Genomic DNA, 10,000 nt, shown 5'->3' on the forward strand with positions numbered 1-10,000 from the left:
ATTTTGAACCGTTTGGAAATACTGAACTTTGGTCTTTAGGAAAACCTTAACTTCGCCATTCCTTACTGTTAGTCTTATCTTTGTCCGAAACGTACGTATATTTTTATTTTTTTGGTAATGTACATGTCTGATTGCTTCTGCAAAAAGTATTGAATCGTGGCTCTTGATATATTTTACCTCCTCGAATCGAAATCAATATTAATATTTTTTTATTTATTATTATTATTATTATTATTATTTTCTTTTTGTCTATTACAGTCCTCCCAATTCGACTGATGGTATTTATAGTGTGGGGTTCCGGTTGGCATCCCTCGCTCCTTAGGAGTCCTTTATTATTATTATTATTATTATTATTATTATTATTATTTTTTTTTTTTTTTTTTTTTTTTTTTTTGCTCTATCACAGTCCTCCAATTCGACTGGGTGGTTATTTTATAGTGTGTGGTCCGGTTGCATCCTGCCTCCTTAGGAGTCCATCACTCTTCTTACTATGTGTGCCGTTTCTAGGATCACACTCTTTCTGCATGAAGGCCCGGAGCTACTTCAGCCCTCTAGTTTTTTCTAGATTCCTTTTCAGGGATCTTGGGAATCGTGCCTAGTGCTCCTATGATTAAATGGGTACGAATTTCCACTGGCATTATCCATTATCCCCCCCTTCTTATTTCTATTTTCAGATCTTGATACTTATCCAATTTTTTCCCGCGCTCTTTCTCTCAACTCTCCGGTGTGTCCCATGGTATTGCGACATCAATGAGTGATACTTTCTTCTTGACCTTGTCATCAACGTCACATGCTGGTCTGTTTGCACGAATATCAACCCTATCCGTTCTGATACCATAGTCCCAGAGGATCTTTTGCTGATCGTTTTTCTATCACTCCTTCAGGTTGGTGCTCGTACCACTTTATTTACTTTTTGCAAGGTAGCTGATGTTTCTTTGCACAGGCTCCAGTGGAGGGCTTTTTGCTACTGAATCATGCCTCTTTTTGTACTGGTTCTGTGCAAGTGCCCCGGGCATTCACTTTGCTATGTGGTTTTTATGGTTTCACTTTTCGTATTGCACTTCCTACATATGGGAGAGATGTTATTTCCGTCTATCGTACTTTGAACATATCTGGTTCTTAGGGCCTGATCTTGTGCCGCTGTTATCATTCCTTTCAGTTCCCTTCTTTAGCTCTCCCCTCTGTAGCCATTGTGCCAATTGTCATCGCTGGCTAGTTCTTTTTAGTCTGTCTCATGTATTGTCCGTGAATGAAACAAAATGACAGCTTAATTTGCATAGATTATTATTATTATTATTATTATTATTATTATTATTATTATTAATGGTGGGAAGTAGACCCTTGCTTGAACAAGTTCGATTCAGTAAATTAGCAGCGCCAGTCGAACTGATTTCACACTCTAATCTTTTCAAGTTTTTATGACCCCAAATTTCCTTATTTTTTTCTTTTTTTTTCTTTTTTTTCTTTCAGTGCTGTGGTTAGACCTAAACTGACCAGTGATCACAGGATGGCTGGGAGAAATGATTTTGTGGAATATTAGAGCTGATAATGCCATTTTATTGAACAGTATGTTATTTTTATGATTATTATTTTTCCCCCGTATAACCATATCCAGTAGATTTGGACACTAGATTTAATCATTTATATATGGATCTTCAAACATTTCAAATTGATGCCGTATCCATTAACTGTTAGGGGGTTGGTGTCCAAAATGAGATTGTGCTAGCTGTATTGGATCTCATGTTCGCTCAATCAAGAATAAGTCAGGTCCTCTGGTGACCTGTCTTTGAAAATGAATGAAGTTGGAATTTAATTTTCCCTTTCAATGAGGCTGTGCTTCTGGAGTCATGAAAGAAGACCGTATTGATATCAAATATTGGGAACAGTAATTTTCAGTGGATTTTTTTTTTTTATCTTTTATTAGAAAAATATCACAGTCATTACATAGTACGTAGGGTATAACAAAATATTACAAAATGAAATATACATACAATATTTACAATTACTATTGGTTAGAAAGAATTATAAATCAAAATCATTGTATTTTTTGTTGAATAGATTTTCAATTTTTTCTGTAAATAAATTTTTTAACAACCACCTGTTATAAGTCAGTTTACTTTTAACAAAGGCACCCGGTAACCGAGTCAGTCAGTCAGTCCAGTAGTGTGTTGGTGAAACTCGAATGAGCGAGTGTATGTGAGTGTGTATCAGAATGTTCATGCGAATGTTGTATGTTGGACTGTTTGTGCTTGCGTGCGTTTGGCAGCTTCGTGACAGGCGATCGTGGCAATGGCAGCCTTGCTGTCTTCGACTGAACTCCCTCGTCCGCACGACATCTGATGTATCGACATCGGTCGAGGGCTGCCTCTGCCTCTGCTCCTCCACGGAGCCTTCCTTCTTCGGAGGTGGAGCAGAACTTCCGAGAGACGAGATTTCTAACATTTCTTACAAGAACTATTGATTTGTTCTATTATCACTCTTTCGCTCCATGCTTGGGCTCTCTCTCTCTCTCTCTCTCTCTCTCTCTCTCTCTCTCTCTCTCTCGAGTGGGAGACGGTTATGGACGTTTCCTTGTTTTCTTATTTAAGAATTATATTTGAGAACAAGATTTTCAATATTTATTTTGTTAAAGGAATGATAATATTATTAAGACATATTTGAGAGGCAACTGTACACAGCAGCTAGATGTCTGTCGTGAATCAGACGAGAAAACCCATTATCCTACCATCATAAAACAATTTCGTAACTGACTCTGTCAAACGAATCCACCCTGAACTCCTCCTTTCTTCTATTTTCCCCGCCGGTACTGACAAAAAATAAATAAATAAATAAACTTGTGGACAGGTTAATCTTTACCTGTGATAGGATGGACGAGAAGGGTAATCCCACGCTCATCTTTATCCTACATAGGACTGAAGGGAGGAAGATAATTTTGGGGGAACAGGTGAGGTTCCTAAGAACAGCTATCACCTTATGGAAGTTATCCTAGCCTGCTGTCAATTAAATGATTCAGGGGCACCGTAATTTTTATCATTTTCATAATATATATGGTACACAAAGGTCACTCTCGCCAGGCCAAAATCGTTGACGTGCCCACTAGTTATCATATAGAAGATGTTTAAGAAAAATGAAAAGATCTGATCTAAAAAGGATAGATATATATATATTATGGAACCATGTATGCTTGGTAAATATACCTGAAAGGAGATGACTTCGAGCTGGCCCGTCAGCCGAGAGTGACAATCATCCAGCGCTTCAGAAACATTAAAACCCAAGTTCCATCTGTGAGTTTGACAGAATAAGAAAGAAGATTGCGTGCAGTCAACGGACGAATAGACAGAGACAGACTAGCAGACAGGTAGACAGGGAGAAGACAGGAAAGTATGTAGATAAGGAAAGTCAATCCAAGTGGAACTATGAGACGAGACGATGTGCCGGTGTTAAAACTAATGTCGTCACAAGAAAACTGTCATGGCCTTTGAAATGCCCATTCAAGTCGACAGGGAAGGGAGACGGAATAGTAGACGGTATCTTGAGTCCGTCCATTTTGAGTTATCTTGCCATCTCGAGAAACCATAAACATGATTTATTTTGGAATTTCTTGGAAACTGAGCGACAAACTTGAGAATTCCTAGGAGAACTCGAGCGCTCCTCAGAACTTAATGAAGCACATCGGTACTTTGAGGTTTTCTTCCCGTCACCTCGTAGTTTTCCCGGCAGTTGCTCCACGTACGTTAACGAGAGTGCCCAGTTTGCATTGTTCTTTCACTTGCAGTAAGTTTGCCCCTAGTTTTCGCCCTCGCTTGACTGAAAACCCACGTGATACAGTAGGTAGAATTTTCATGTGTAATTATTTCCTCGTGGCTTGAAAAACAGGTGTTTTAGTACGTTTGAAGGCATTACAGTTGTATATCCGGAAAGTACGTATAGTATACCTTCAGCAACTGGGGAATTGATGTATATACGTACGTAGATACAACGTGTGAGTGTATATTGGAGTGTATAACGTGAGTGCATTGTACCAGTGAGAAAAAAAAAAGAAGTTAGTTGGAAATACTCATTTCCAGTATCGTCTGATGTTACTTGAATTTGTGGCAGTTGTTCTGATTTAACTTCTCTTCATAATCTGCTAAAAGTGTAGAAAAACTATTTGAGAAGTATGCGATAATCCTGTGCTTGGCCCTCCCAAGTGAGAGCGCTGCTAAAGAAGAGCAGGTTTCACGTCGCGTGTTCAACGGACGATGCAATATGACATAAAACGAAGCACTGGCGACCACCAGTAAGGTCACACTAATACTTGGAAGTGAGATGCCAATTTGCCTTTTCGCCCACTCCTAATAGACATCTTTCTTATTAAGAAATGCGATATTACCAGTTAGTCTTTGATATTATTAGGCTAATATCATTTTGGACTTGGTTCTATTACATTAAGTGTTCCTTTGTTACAAATATGAGCTAACTATTTATAATTCTGGCAACGGCATTTGCCTATTTTCGTGCGTCACGAGCAGTCAGGGAAGGTTGCAGGACGTTGTTTTTTTGTTCCCTCTGAAGGTGTTTACATTTCACTATGGAGGAAATATGGCGATGAAATATCAATTTTTGTTCTCAGATTGTAGCACATGAAGCACAGCAGTTGTTTAAATTAAGTTCTATGTAGTATATTCTGTTAGCCTAATTTATAGGAACTAAAAATTTACTCTGGCAACTTTCTCCGATCGATGAATTCTAAGGAATTGTTCAGAAGGTTCGTAGAATTATGAGACCCAAATTTCTAAGCATAAGGCTTCAGCATCTATGCGAATCGCGGTCTGACGTCATTATTAACTAGGAAAATCATGCAGGAATAAGAAATAGCTCTTGAAATACTACCATACCCCAAAACTATCAATAGTCTATAATCTTCATCAAGTATACGTCAACCACACACAAACGTACAAACGCATACACGCAGCTTAATGCAAGTAGTTCATTTATAGGTGCTGCTCCTCGGGCCTTTCACCTTATATGGCAATTCATTTACCACCGGTCATATGGTAATGAAATAGCATTCGGCAGGCACCTGAGCTACGAAGTTTTCCACTTAACAACGCAAGCATTATTCACAGTCTAAAATTTGCCGATTTACCTCAGCCTTCCTTTCGATGGCAACACTGCAATGGCGCCTACTTGGCCACTCTTACGTCGGTTGGGGGGCGGGGAGGGAAGGGGAGAGGGAGTCCTGGATTTCTCAGACGATTGCTTACAAACCTGTTTAGCTCAGCTCAAACAGAAGAGCAGTGAACGACGTACAAAATCATTACTTCAACTTGAAGTTGGTTTGTCTCGCCACCTGAAATCCTCAGACAATAGACGTGACTTATTACTTTTTATAAAGCCTACAGAATTTGAGTACCTACAATGGAGCGGATCATCCAATGCAATCAATTTCAGCTCAATGGAAACTCTCTCTCTCTCTCTCTCTCTCTCTCTCTCTCTCTCTCTCTCTCTCTCTCTCAAATAATATATATATATATATATATATATATATATATATATATATATATAGTGTGTGTGTGTGTGTGTGCTGAATTTTTGTGGAAATCTCCAGATCAAGAATTTAAATTTTCGTGCGATGTTGATAATGAGAAAATCGATGTTCATGCGCTGATAAGAACGGAAGACGAACCAAATATAAAACTTTTTTTTCATCATATTTTCTTGGGCTGTCCAGAAACTTGACTAGAATGAAGAAGCAAGGATCACTGATATTAAGACTTGGATATTATCATATAGTCTTCATCAAGGGAAGCTATTTGAAAATTGCAACCTTTCATTATATCCGTGACATTGGTCATAAAAGTGATGACCTTCGGTAGTGGTATGACTACAGTCAGCAAGAACAGAAACTGCAATTAAAATCTAGCGACTGCGTGAGTGCTCTTATTAAGATGCTCAGGACTGAAGTAAATCACTCCGCAGTATTGAGTTGTTGGTTTGGACAAAGAAGGACGTTGCTGATTCCCGAAATGGATTAGTTTTAGTCAGGAAAGATGTGATCTGTATCCAGTAGGAACTAACGATAACTGGTTGCGGGGAAGAACTTTCCTTTTGTTCGGAAGAATATTAATCGTTTGTTCATGCTGCCTTTATTTTCAGGTTAATTTTGAGAATAGCCCAATTTAGAGTAATAGGAATTACATTTAACCTCCGCTCTCTCTCTCTCTCTCTCTCTCTCTCTCTCTCTCTCTCTCTCTCTCTCTCTCTCTCTCTCTCTCTATTGATTCATAAACAGACAAACAGAAAGCACAGGCGTAGTAGCTGGATTCTGCATGGAGAATTTTGTACAATTGTCATTAATTATAAGGCCCATGACCATATCCTGTGAATAATGCAATGAATGAGAGTGCGTTTTGCTCTTTCAATTTTTGTTTATGCAAAGGAAATTCATTCCTAACACCCCCACCCCCCTCACCACCACCACCAAATCCTGAGAATAAAATCCTTCCCCATTACCTCGAGAGGTCAGGGGAAGGCTGATTAATCTGTTTCTGTAACTTTTAGATTGCGTAGTTGATGTTTGCTAAATAGTTCGAGACTAAATGGCTGCCCCCCCCCCCCCACAAAGAAAAAAAAAATTAGCCACGTACTTATATCTTATTTCATTATTGTTCATTTATGATTTTTATTTCATTTTAAAGAGTTCATTCATTCATGGGATCTTTCCTAAATAGTAAACCCAAAGGTTTTTTGGGGATGACCGTAAAAACATAATAGATATACATATTAGTCCTAGATAATGACCCCGAAAAACCTTGGGGTTCACTGTTTATGAAATAACCCCCCCCCCCCCCTCAATTTCAATAGTTCACTTATTTATTTGATCTATTTCTGAATGAATGTGACTTATTTATTTGAGTGAATTTTAAGATTTTAATTTATTAATTATGTATATTTATTTATTTATTTATTTATTTATTTATTTATTTATTTATTTATTTATTTATTTATTTATCACTTGCTTTTGCGTCGTCAGTGGGGAAATATGGCGGCAGGCAACGCTTGTACTCTGCCATGCTTGTCTTTCCACTTCATTCCTTCCCCGTGTTGTTTTCTCCTTGAGGGTGTATTTGTTAAGCAGTCGAGACGTTCCCTTTGACGATGTCAAGTCATTCCTTTGTTTTGCAAGTCATAGATGAACTAGAGACTCCGACATTTTTTTCCCTTTTTATTTTCTCTCTCGTGCGGTCAATTCATTCCATCTGTGTGTTCTTTGAAGCCTGAAATGTTAGTAGTTGCGACGTTAATGTTTATTCTAACTTTCTCTTGCCCTTGCCCGTTATTATTCGGGAAATAATTATATATATATATATATATATGAGTGTATGTACATATTTGGCGTGCTTGTGAGTCGTTTATGGTGAACGTTTTGGTATTCTCCCTAATAATTTAGCAAGGGGACCCAGAATCGACTCCCAGTCAGTAATGGACAAAATAGACTGGCACGCTCCGTGGAAAATGACTGAAGCAGTGAAAAGGGTATCTTAAGGTCTTAAAAAATGTATTTGTCAACGTTTAAGACTCTAAGATTGATTTGTGTGTGTGTGTGTATGTCATGAAATCTATTCCCCCCAGCGGGGAAGTCTCTCGTATCACATATCTATTAATATTTCATCAAATTAGTACATCATGTACGGACAGAATGTAATATATTTATATGCATTCGATTATATTTTCATGCTACTTTTATGTTTATGGACGCATTTGAGCACGACTGTACTACATACACACATGTTCTTAAGATCACGTGTGTGTGTGATGTGGAGATTCAGCTGTAGCAATGACCTTGATGCTATATAGAACATCACTGGAACACTTGTTCCCTCCGAAGGTTATAAATACTGTATGGAGTTGTTCCTACTATTGTTGGAAGATGAAATGGTATTAATAGCAGCGCCGAGAGAGAGAGAGAGAGAGAGAGAGAGAGAGAGAGAGAGAGAGAGAGAGAGAGAGAGAGAATCTTAGAGGGCTAAGTATCTTTTATTAGGAACTTGCTTCGAGTTGTCAGGAATTTCCCGTGTTTTCGTTGGGAATTAAAAACGTCGACTGCTGTTTGAGTCACAGTAGGAAGGTGAAGATTATCGAGAGACCGATATTTGTCATTAATCTTATTTTGATTTGCCAGCAGTGTCATATTATTTCAAATGCCTGAGATTATTGTTATTCAAGGTGATCTTGATGTTACCTTCCATATATTTTGAAGCAAACGTTTGTCTGTGCGTCCGTACCTGTTCCGTCCTCCCTCCCTCGGGTCTTGAAAGCGACTGAGGCTAGAGGGCTGCAAATTGATGTTGATCATCCACCCTCCGATCACTAAACATACCAAATTGCGGTCCTTAAGCCTCAGTAGTTTTTATTTGATTTAAGGTTAAATTTAGCCACGATCGTGCATCTGGCACCGCTTTAGGTGCCAATAACACAAGCCACCACCAGGCCTTGGCTGAAGGCTTCATGGGTCGGCGTTGAGAGTTTCATGGCCCGCTATACAGAAAACTCGATTGCACTTTTTACTTGTTTATATAAGTCTTAAATAGCTGAAGCAGAGCGCATAATGGTGTCACTCATTCATTTTCCATTGCATAGTAATAAAGGCAGTGGCTGCGTCTCGCCTCTGATGCTGTGAAGATCTTTCGAGTAGCACATGAAAGTGCCTTTGACCAGTGACGTTGGATGTTGGAGGCGGCTGTAGCCATCAAGGGTTGCATTATTGAAGGTCCTTCGGTCGGAGTGTGATCTCAGGAAGTTAAACTCTGCTCCCTCGACAAGAGAACGTCTTAGAGATGGTTCCCAAGGACACTCATGACGCGTGCACTTCCTCCCCTCATTAGAGGCTGAAATTTCAATTATTTCTGTGCAAGAGACGTGTTCATAGGAACTGGCACTGATGAAACAGAACAGGAGCAGGGAAGACACAAGAAGAAGGAAAGGAAAGCGAAGAGATAGAATGAAACGCAACGAAGCTTGGAATAAGAGAAAGCATGCCATGGAGAGTTGGGGTTGGGGGGAGGGGAGGTAGAGGTAGAGTGAGGAAACGTGTTTGTTTAGACTGGACGATCTTGTGAGAGCCTTGAAGGTGTTAGAATAGAATAGAACGATTTTTAATGACGACAAGAAACCCATTGGTTCATCGCGAGAGAGTGAAGAACCAGGTCAAGTGATACTCGGATAACGAAGGTTTCAGGAGGCTGAAATCGGTGCAATAGATCTTATTCCTTCAGTATCTGGGCTTTGTTTATGCATCCTTTGTGCAACGAAAGGTTTATGGGCAGTTGGAGTAAAGTAACCATGAACTGTTACTCTGCTCTTATGACGTTTGTCAATGTTTTCTTTATTTTAATACCAAACTGATCATGTAAATGTTATCTTACCGTAGTAATGGTTCGAAAGATGTTGGCACGATGAGACAGGCAAGGCAGACAGATAGACAGACTGTGAGAGGAATGAGGAAATTGAAGCGCAGAAAAAAGAAAAAAAAAAAAAGCTGTAAAGGCATCGAGCGACGTTTTTATTAGATGTGCCACTGAAAGATTGTAACGTATTGGAGGGGAAGTGGTCGAACCAGCTCTCAGGAAATACTGATTACTTATCCAAAAGGATGTAGGCAGAACTGCTTGCAAATCAGTGACGGGGGGGGGGGGGGGGGGGGGGGTTGCGACATGTCTGTGTACTGTACGAGTAGTCTCCCTCTCACGCTTGTTTCTTTTTCTGTCATGTTCATCTTCCTCAAATAAGAATGTACTGCACGCAAAGCGAGCTGTTAAAAGGGCGTCAGATTTTGGAGCTGAAGTGGAAAGGGAACGAATATTTGATATTTTATTTGGAGAGTACGAAGGGGCTTGGGAAAATCTTGGGTACCATGACGTAAAAACTTTTCCATGAAGTTTACAACAGGAAGACATATAAACTTACATGATTGTTACATCTGGAAGACATATACACTTACAAGATTGTTGGTTACATC

General features: G+C 39.2%; 1 protein-coding gene across 6 annotated transcripts in view; it reads left to right on the forward strand.

Annotated features, from left to right (window-relative positions):
- LOC135217354 (cytokine receptor-like) overlaps positions 1–10,000 on the forward strand; it is a 219,596-nt gene that overhangs the window by 88,168 nt on the left and 121,428 nt on the right. The gene's annotated exons all lie outside the window — the stretch shown is intronic.

Source organism: Macrobrachium nipponense, chromosome 7 (genome assembly GCF_015104395.2).
Source record: "Macrobrachium nipponense isolate FS-2020 chromosome 7, ASM1510439v2, whole genome shotgun sequence".
NCBI lineage: Eukaryota > Metazoa > Arthropoda > Malacostraca > Decapoda > Palaemonidae > Macrobrachium > Macrobrachium nipponense.